The sequence below is a fragment of the Grampus griseus genome (assembly GCF_964374135.1).
Source record: "Grampus griseus genome assembly, contig: HAP1_SCAFFOLD_656, whole genome shotgun sequence".
NCBI lineage: Eukaryota > Metazoa > Chordata > Mammalia > Artiodactyla > Delphinidae > Grampus > Grampus griseus.
Window position 1 is genome coordinate 47323 of NW_028132803.1, and position 10004 is coordinate 57326.

Sequence of the window (10004 nt, forward strand, 5' to 3'; positions counted from 1 at the left end):
ATGCTAATGGATTCCTTATTACCCAAATGCCCCATATCAGTTTCAGTAGGTATCATTATATATTATGGAAATTTTTCTCAGTGACAGTGAAAGACATCCTGGCTGAACATCCCCCTGCCCATGACACAGAGATGATGGTCTCAAGCTATCTTGAAGCCATTGGAGCCCACACTATCCGTTACTAATATTAATGGAGGATAAAACTTCATCTTCTGTTTGCTCTATATTTGTTCAATCACTTCTTCCCTTCATTAAACTGGATGGCCCATAATTGAGTCTGTAGTGTGTCTATCATTGGAAACTGAACAAAGTTTTGTTGGTTTTATTAATGTCATACGTTCCTAGGGAGGGTCTATTCAATAACTAAGTCTAGTTTCACAGTTACAAATAAATTATGATGTAACTTTGAATAAATTAAGCTCATCATAAAGGAAGGATACTGAGAGTTGCTACTACCCCTTCCTTGAGGGGCTCTCGTAAAGCGCTAAGTAAAGTAACAGAGGTGTATATGTATGCATATATTTTCAATGATATTTGTACAGACTTAAAAAGAACTCTACAGAATGCATTATAGAAACCTTAATGCTGTGTGTCCCTAGTTCCCAGTTCTCTCATTAGAACTACTTAAATGAACACAATCTTATCTGTTAGGATAGCTATCAGAGTACTCCAAATACTACTTCTTGCAGTACCCTGTCCCAACCATTTGCCATCCTCTTCCCATTAGTCCTCAAGTCAGAAGCCCTGAAGATCTGTTCATTAATTTATGAACACATTTCTTCATCCAGCCAAGAAAATTGATTGATCCCTTACCAAATTTCAGGCACCATTCTTCAGTATGATTTATAGGCATGTTCAGGAAACACAGCAGTGATTAACACAGATGAATATAGTCTCTCTTGAGCTGAGGGGGGGAGACAAAAGTAAATAAGCAAATATAAAATCATAAGTATAGGCCTTCTCTGGTGGCGCAGTGGTTGAAAGTCCCCCTGCCGATGCAGGGGACATGGGTTTGTGCCCCAGTCCGGGAAGATGCCACATGCCGCGGAGCAGCTGGGCCCGTGAGCCATGGCCGCTGAGCCTGCGCGTCCGGAGCCTGTGCTCCGCATTGGGAGAGGCCACAACAGTGAGAGGCCCACGTACTGCCAAAAAAAAAAAAGCTATGAAAACAAAACCTATGGATGGAGACCTACATGAAAGATGGAAGAGTATAATAATGGCCAGAGTACATTACTGTGGCAGAAGCAGCAGCCCTTCAGGAGGACAACTTTATAAATTACAAATTGGATTTAAATAGACAGGGAATTGAAAGTGGAGACATTATTTTCTGCAGAAGATGATGGACAGGGGAGAACAAAGAAAATAAAACTGAGATTGTTAGCAAAATACAATGCTAAGCATGTAAGTTAGGACTGAGTCCTTAACTTTCATTTTTATTAATGAGTGGGTGAGTATAGATTACTGACTACACAGAACCAAGCCTGGGAACACATTTTATATTTATGATCTTTGTGCCTAAAACTAGATTCACCTGCAATTTAATATGACACTAGGACAATGACTGGCCAAGTTTTAGATTAATCACTCTTACACAAAGATTTTTGATTCATATAATCTCAAACAAATACTGCGTCACCAATTAAGTTCCAGATCCTATGCACTCTGGCTGAAGATAGAAATATCTTGCAAGCCCAGCGTCACTTTCCTCTTTCTCTGGTAACGAATCACACTTTCTATTATGACAATGGCCCCAGTTATCGGCCCAGGAATAAACACTTGACTCAGGAAGAGCCAATTAAAGCCCTCCTTTAGAGTTGATCGAGAGCTTGAAGGTTACAGTATTTCAATCTTATGAAATTTTTGTAAAACAAAATTATTTCAAAATCTAATTATTCTTTAAGTTCTAGAAACTGCATTCTGTGACTAAGAGGACAATTTATTTGCCATCGGTTCTGCTCTGCCCACTTTATGTTTCTGTTATTGTGAGATAAAGGCAGTGGGGAATGGCAAACCAATTCTGATTCATTCAACACATGAGTGCTTCTTAGGTACAAAACACCATTCTGAACATTGTCCGAGGTAAAAAGATAAATAATACCTAGCCCCTTACCCTCAAGGATCTTCCAGCTTAGCAAGGGAAATAAAACATGCACACAGATGACTGCAACAAAAAAAAAAGAAGATAATGATTGCTGCCAGACGTTTGGGGAGAATGAGTAGAGCAAAGAGAGAACACAGAATAAGGCAACATTCAACAGTCAGCCAAGAACTATTTGTTGAGCAATTGCAAGCTGTGACCTGGAAATGGAAGAGGAGAACATAGATCTTCACATGGGCAGGTGAAAAATCAAGTGTTATTACTTGTAACACAGCTCTTCAAATATATTTTTTGGCACCAAGTGCCTACTAAATAGCCTTAAATTAAAAACTAAATAAGGATACAGTCTCTATCAAATATAGCCTCAGGTACTGATGCCTAAATACTAGGATCACAGTATTTGTGTTCCCAAGGATGCCTTTCTATTGCTTTGCTTCTTTCCCCCTTTCCAAATTAGCTAATGCTGCCTTACCAGGATATCTATTTCACTTGTTCCAGCCTTTTTGATCCAATGTATTGAATAGCAGAATAGGTGAGTTACAAGAGGATATTTTGACTTCAAACAACAGAAATAAAATACTATATAATTGAAAAAAAGAGGCAATCTTTCAGGCACATGTGGATCCAGGAGTTCACATGTTTTAACCAGGTCCCTTTCTCTCTTCCCCACCCCTTCTTCTCTCTGTCTTTTCTCCTCTCTGGTAGTTCTCATTATGGGATTCAAATATTTCCCTGTTTATGTGGGAGCTTCTGGCACAGCTGCGGGCTTATACGCTCGCAGCTCCAGGGCTGGCTGGAAGGGGCGGGCGCATCACAGCATAAGGTTGCACAAGGTGTGCACTTATATCGCAGGGCATCACATCTATGAGGGATTGATGATCACATTGTATACAGGGGTAGCTTCGCATAGTTTTTACATCACTTTTCTTGAAGATGGCAGTAAAATGGTATGTTTTTACAAAATCAAATAGTGTAACGTTGTCCAAAAGATATACATAAAGCATTTAGAGGAAGGAGGCTCCTTTTTCTTTTAACTCTGGCACGGATTGTCTATTGGACAGTGGTAACCCTATGTCATCAACCTCGTTACTCCAGCAGAAGTCCAGGGATTAGCCCTGCATAACTCTTGTTAGCCTCTATTCCCTTCCTTGAACACTGTAGCCAGAAGGTTTTTTTCCTCCTCAAACCTTAAGTATTGAAACCTGGAGGAGGGGCATGTCTGAAAAGAAAATGATGGACTGGACTCTCCCTAGAAGGAAGATAAATGGGTGGTCAAGAAGAAAAAAAATAAAATCCTCTGTACCAGGAAATGTTTGGAGTGTTGTTTGGGTATCAAAAAACGGGTGCCCTACACATAAAGCAACAAAGGATTTTGGTCTAAAAAGAACACCATGGCCCAAGGTGCATGACCTATTTCAACAGAGGATTTGAAAGTTAAAAGTTAACCTGTAAAACATTCAATTCAATGTCATCATTTTACAGATGGGCAAAGTAAAACTCAGGCACAGGAACAGAAGTGCCAAGGTCATACAGGTGGTTGGTGGAAGAGACAACCAACTTCCCAACTTCTGACTTTTTAGGTGTGTGTGTGTGTGTTGTTTTGTTTATGTGCAAGGACATTTTTCTGTAGTACACTAACATTACAACAGAAAGTATAGTCTTGTTTTGGTTTTCTCTGCGCCCTCAATTCTGTATAAGACAGTTTCGCTGCCCTCCAACAGAAAGGCTCAGCAAGAGTAGAGACCACCATAAGCAGTACACGTGGGCACCAAGGGCAGATACATTGCCCTTCCTTGTGTAGGAACTAGGGCCACTTGTTGCTTTAATGGGCCAAGTTTGGGCTGGACCTGCAGGAGGGGACACCTTTGAAAAACAGCTTCCTAACTGCACTACAACCTGCTCTGGCATCCTGGTTCCACTCCCCAAACCCCCCAAATCTTCAGCCAGAAAAAAAAAAAAGGAGAATGGATCACTGGATCGATGGGGAGACTTCTGTCTGCTCCTCCTACTGCCACCTCTTTCTTGCTATTTCCTGCCCGAGGAAACCTGACATCAGCCCAAAAGCATCTCTGGAAATGGGTAGGAGGGAGCCTTACACCTGTCAGCGCCAGAGAAGAAAGTGCGCTCTGCAGAGTTCTCAGTTGTTCCATCTCTTGCGATGAAAGGAAGAAAAGGAGCGAATCCGCCACAGATTTACTGGAGACCAGGGTTACTTCATCCGGCTCCGGCCACAGTAACCCCTGAAGACCAAAGATGCATTTCCATTCCCAGCAGTTCTTGTTGGCGTCTTTCCCTACAGGCTAGCCCAGTGCCTGGCCCCGGAGAAGTCTCTGCGTAAAGGTTCTTTAGGTCATAAATCAGGCTCCTGTGTGTATGTGTGTTTTTCTTAGGAAAAACTGGCACAGACGAATTAGCAGTACAGACTGGGGTCTCCCTACTACCCTTCATGCTTGGCGGCATCACCTTCGACTACCTCGCATTCTCCCGGCGCTGACAGTCCCGGCTCCGGACCTCAGGGTTGGAAGCAGTCAGCCCCAGCTAGAACCGCCCTGTCCGGGGCTGATGCCACCTTGTGCCTAGAATGTGCGTGTGGGTGCAGGCGGGCGAGCGAGCGGCTTCTACAGTGAGACCGAAGCAGGAGCTCAGCCTTCGCCTGCGACCTGCAATCCCCAGATTCCCTGGGGACCTCGAAACTCCCAATCGGAGGTACTCCCCCACACACACACAGCCGCCCACCTATTCCCTCCCCCCTTACCTCAGCACGCAGCCCCTCCCTGCGTGATGATGCAAAACCGTGGGGAGGGTGGGCGCTGGGAAGGGTGGGGAGAGCCTGAGAGCGAGCGAGGGTGGGAGGGAGTGGGCGGAGGAGGAGAGGGAGCCGAACGCGCATTTAAAGCGATAGCCATGCTCGCTCTCTCCCCAGTGCTGGGCTGTTGGAGAGCTCGAGCTGCAAGCCACCGAGCGCGAGCTCGAGCGCGGCGCGCTGGCCGGGGAACCCAAGAGCGCACGGCGCCCCAAGATGGCAGGCGCCGCGGGACCCCCCACCCTCGCCGGCTGCCCTTTCCCGGGCGCCCCTACCCTCCTCGCCCGCAGGAGACCCTGGGCTTCCCCGGAGGAGCTCACCCCAAGGGGCCAGGACGCCAGCGAGCCCGCCACCGTCCCCTCGAGTGCCGCCGCCACCACCGCAGCCGCGGGAGCAGCATGGTCCAGCTGGGGAAGCTGCTCCGCGCCCTGACTTTGATGAAGTTTCCCTGCTGCGTGCTGGAGGTGCTTCTGTGCGCGCTGGCGGCGGCGGCGCGCGGCCAGGAGATGTACGCCCCGCACTCCATTCGGATCGAAGGGGACGTCACCCTCGGGGGGCTGTTCCCGGTGCACGCGAAGGATCCCAGCGGAGTGCCCTGCGGCGACATCAAGAGGGAGAACGGGATCCACAGGCTGGAAGCGATGCTCTACGCCCTGGACCAGATCAACAGCGATCCCAACCTGCTGCCCAACGTGAGGCTGGGAGCGCGGATCCTGGACACTTGTTCCAGGGACACTTATGCGCTCGAACAGTCGCTCACTTTCGTCCAGGCGCTCATCCAGAAGGACACCTCCGAAGTGCGCTGCACCAACGGCGAGCCTCCGGTTTTCGTCAAGCCCGAGAAAGGAGTTGCAGTGATTGGGGCTTCGGGGAGTTCGGTCTCCATCATGGTAGCCAACATCCTGAGGCTTTTCCAGGTAGGGGGGCGCTCCCTCCGGGGCAGAGCGCGCCGTAGCTCCCCGCGCTCTTTATCCTGAAGGCTGGCTTGGACTCCAGGGGTGCGGGGTCTGGTCAGCCTTCGCTCATTTCCACCCTGGAGATCCTGCCGAATCCCTCCCACCTCACCCGAGGAGGTACTTTCCCTGCTTGATTCATTTCCCTTCCATCTCTCCCCTGTCCGCGCTCCACTCCATCCGGCTTGACATTCTGGATTTATGGCCCCATTGACAAGAAACAGTCTCCGAAAAACAAGGCGATGATTTAAATGGGTTTGCATTCGAATGAAATATGGTTCCAAAACAGGCTTGTAAAAGTGCCGGGCTCCTGTGAGAGCCACTTAGGCGCAAGGAATATGAAAGATGAGAAGACGCCTAGAAACTAGGCATTTCTCAGCTCCTCAGCTTCCCTGCCCCAAGCCGCCCGACAAGCTGCAGCTCCCTTGGAAAATTTCGAGAAGAGCTTAGAGAGGCAGTTCTTAAACCGAAGGGTAGGTCTTCACCTACATTTGGACGTGAATTGCCCATTTCGCTCGGGTTGGATTTCCCGACCTGTAACCTGTCTCTGCGAGGGCATGGGGCGGAAGGCGTGGGGACTGTCCTCAAGCGGGGAGAAGCCACCCGCAGACGTGCCCCCAGGTGATTTGCTCTGGGCAGTTGTTTGCACCGTCTAAACTGCCTTTGCGATCCGGCCACTGGCAGGAGCCGGGCGATCAGCTTTCTACTCCTGCCAGCTCAGAGCCCGGAGGTGAGCTCATGCTAACTGCGAAACACAGTCGTTTTGTCTGCACCCACCCTGTGCCCATCCTTTCCCACGACCTCTCTAACGCAGCCCCCAACCCCAGTCCTGGGTTTTGAGGACGATTCTCAGAGCCAGACAAGAAGGCGCCTGGAGGGAGGCAGTAGGGTGCGCTGAGCAAGGCCGGGCGGTCGGTCCTCTAGCTCCGGGTGCAGGCGGGCAACGGCGGAAGATGCGAGGACGGCGGATCGGGCCCGCTGAGCGGTGGGCGGTGCTGCAGTGCTCTCTCACCGCCTGCTCCCGCAGCCTCGGCCCCAAGGCTCCTGTGCCGCCCTGGGTATAGATGGATGGCTTCTGGATGAAGAAATTGAGTTTCAGGGTCTGCGTGACTATGGGTTCTCTTGTTTCTCTGTCTTTCTTCCTGTGTGTCTCTCTCCTTGTGTCTCTTTCTCCCTGCTTTTTTTTTTTTTTTTGTCTGTTTTTATGTTCTCCCTTTCAATTTCTGCCTCTCTTTTCCTTCTCTACCCCTATCTCCAAGTTTTTTGTTCATCTCTGTCTTGAAGTGATCCTTTCCTAATGCACAGCTCTCTCCCTGCCTGGTAGGACCCAAGCTCAGTTAGTCCCTTCTCCAGATGTTCTGGCTGACCCTTATGCTCCCCGTAGCTAAAAAGTCGGCTCCCTCTCAAGTGCCTTTCCTGAAGCATGTTGGGTTTCTGGAGGGGACTCCTTGTGAGATTCAAGCTGTCACTACATCAGCACCCAGGGGTATGAAGTTTGTGTTTGTGCCAGAAGGAGGGGTGCCTGTCTAAAGCTGCAGCCTGGTATGGCCCCTCTGAGCCTCTGAGCATCCCTAGCACCTGTTGAGTATGCCACCTCTAGATGTTTGCAAGGCCAAAAGTGCTTCTGGGCAGCCTTCACTTTGAGGTAATGCTTTCAGGAAGAGCCTGGGTTGTTGGAAGCAAAACCCAGAAGCACTTCCTTTACCTCTGAGCTTAAACTAGAGAACCTGAGGAGGCAGCGCTGCAGGGAGGATGAGGCCAGAGGTCACCTGAGAACCACAGGGGCAACTCACAGTATTTTTACTGGAGCTCTGGGGGTTGAAGGCACATTTGCTGTTTGACATTTTAAAAATTATTTTGGTGCCTCCACTTGGAGCTTGGGAGCTTGCAGATGGGCCTGCCTGTCGAAAAAAGAGTGAAATCTTAAAGTCAAGAGAGAGCTTGCAGACTAGGTGAAGGATTGTGTTTGCTGAAAAAGATTCCAGGGGGAGCTGATTCCTTCTCTGGTGTGTGGATCTGAGGCACTTGCAAGAAAAGAGAACGCTTGCCTTATGCTTAGTTCCCCCGTTCCCTGGGCTGGGAAGGAAAGGAACTGAATGCCAGCATTAGCAGTGTGCGTTGGGACCAAAACCATTCAGAGAAAACACTGTCATTTTCCTCTAATTTGCAAATTGCAGCTATTCATGTTGGATTGAACAGCTGAGGGAAAAGAGCCCCCAGTTTTCACCTGCATTTATTGAGAAGAGGCTGGTAGTAGGAGGGATGCACCAACTTGTGGCTTGTGCTGCAAGCTGGATATAAGCTTGGTGTGAGCATCCTGGTTAACCACTGCCCATGTTCAAATATACAGAGATAGATTCCAACAGTCTCTTCCAGTAGCCTTATTTTTGCGTGTGATCTTAGAAGCTTCTGGCATGTAAGTCCAGTCCCCAGTTTCCCAGCCTCTGTAAAACCTGCAAAATGAATAGAGAGAATAGTGGAACACAGACCCCTTGTTCAAAGACACAGTCACTTTAGGGAAAGAGGAAAAGAACGGGTAGGTGAATCTTCTCTGGGATTGCAGAGTTCAGCTCAATGAAGACTGTCCTGTATAAAAGAAACTCCTCTAAATGGTTGAATTCTTAGCTCTCCAGAGATTTGAGTTTTCTTTTCCCCAGTCCCTGTGGGTTGCTGTGGGGAATGTGTCAAACCTATCATTTGAGATAAAAAGTTATGGTGAGGTAAGCTTCTAGGCTGGGGGAAGGAAGACTTAGTGACTGAAATGGGGGATGCTAAGCACTGGGGGGCAGGAAGGAACAAGGAGCTAGTAATGGATGTAACAAATGCTGCAGCTGCCAGCAAAGCCTGGATTGAACTTCCTTCCTGAAAATGAGGACCCGGGCAAGAATGACCACTCAGATGTAAACAGTGTCTCTGACTGGGAATTCTCATCTGCCTGCCGGTGGGCCAGAGCTGAGCAAGTCCTTTCTCTCCTCTGTATGCACACTGAATTGGCTAGTAAGTGACATGTCAGAGGACAGGAATCATATTCAGTGGATCTTTCAAATCCAGGAGTTTGAGGCTAATGAAATTAGTGTGAGGCCAGGGCTCTGCCAACTAGAATTAAGTCACTGCAGCCACCCTGCAATGCATTTTCAGCCTGAAGGGAGCATCAGGGAGGAATTTCGGGAGATTTGTTTCGGAGCCTGTTTGTTTCAGATTAAATGTAAATTAATATTGACTACGAGTAACATATTTAAAAAATAATCGCCGAGTGGGGGATGGCTTAAAGTGGAGAGATTATATAATATGGTGGCCAAAGAATAAATCTCCTCTGACCACTGTTTCATGGGCTATAAGTAAGATCTATTACAATGGAAAGTAATGGGAACGTTTTTATTCAAGGCTTCTCTGCTATTGACTTGAGAGCAAACACTCTGAGAGTATAAATTACTCTTGCTATGTGCTGACTCTGAATGAACAATATTTCATGTGCAGTGACATGGTCTAAGCTATAGACTTGGAATTGAATGGCATCTGTTTCAATTGTTTTGTTCTCTCAAGAGCAACTAGATAGAAAAAAGTGGTCAATTTGACCCTTGTGGGAGCGTGTTGCAAATCTAAACCTGTGTCCCTCATACCATAAATGAAATACATTTGTAAATTTGTAAGTGTTTTCCTTCTGTTCATTGATGCTTGAGTATAATCTCAAACTTTGGCAGCAACATTTTATACATAAGTACTTGGTTTTCTTCCTTTCTTCTTTCTCTTCCTCCTCTCTCTCTCTCTCTCTCTCTCTCCATCTTATGTAATTGGATAGAACTGGGCACCTAGGATGATGTAGTGTTACTATAGTGGGATTTTTTTTTAAAAAAAAAAACAACTCTAACTTACCCTTTTAAACATTTCATAAATACAGGTGTCAGTGCCATTTGGAATAGTCTCTATAACAATTTCTGTCTCCACATTTACTGTGTTTCAGCAAATTTACCTAACAGATGGTGAGTGGGCAATTTTTAAAGGGGCATTTTTTAAAGAGCGGAGGGGGAAGGAATAGAGACAGGCACATACTATATTTGAAGTTACCTCCACGTGTATTTTATGTATGTATACCCATACAATTAAGAAGTCTTTGGATGTTTTATCTTCAAGAATAATTCAGATACTGGAT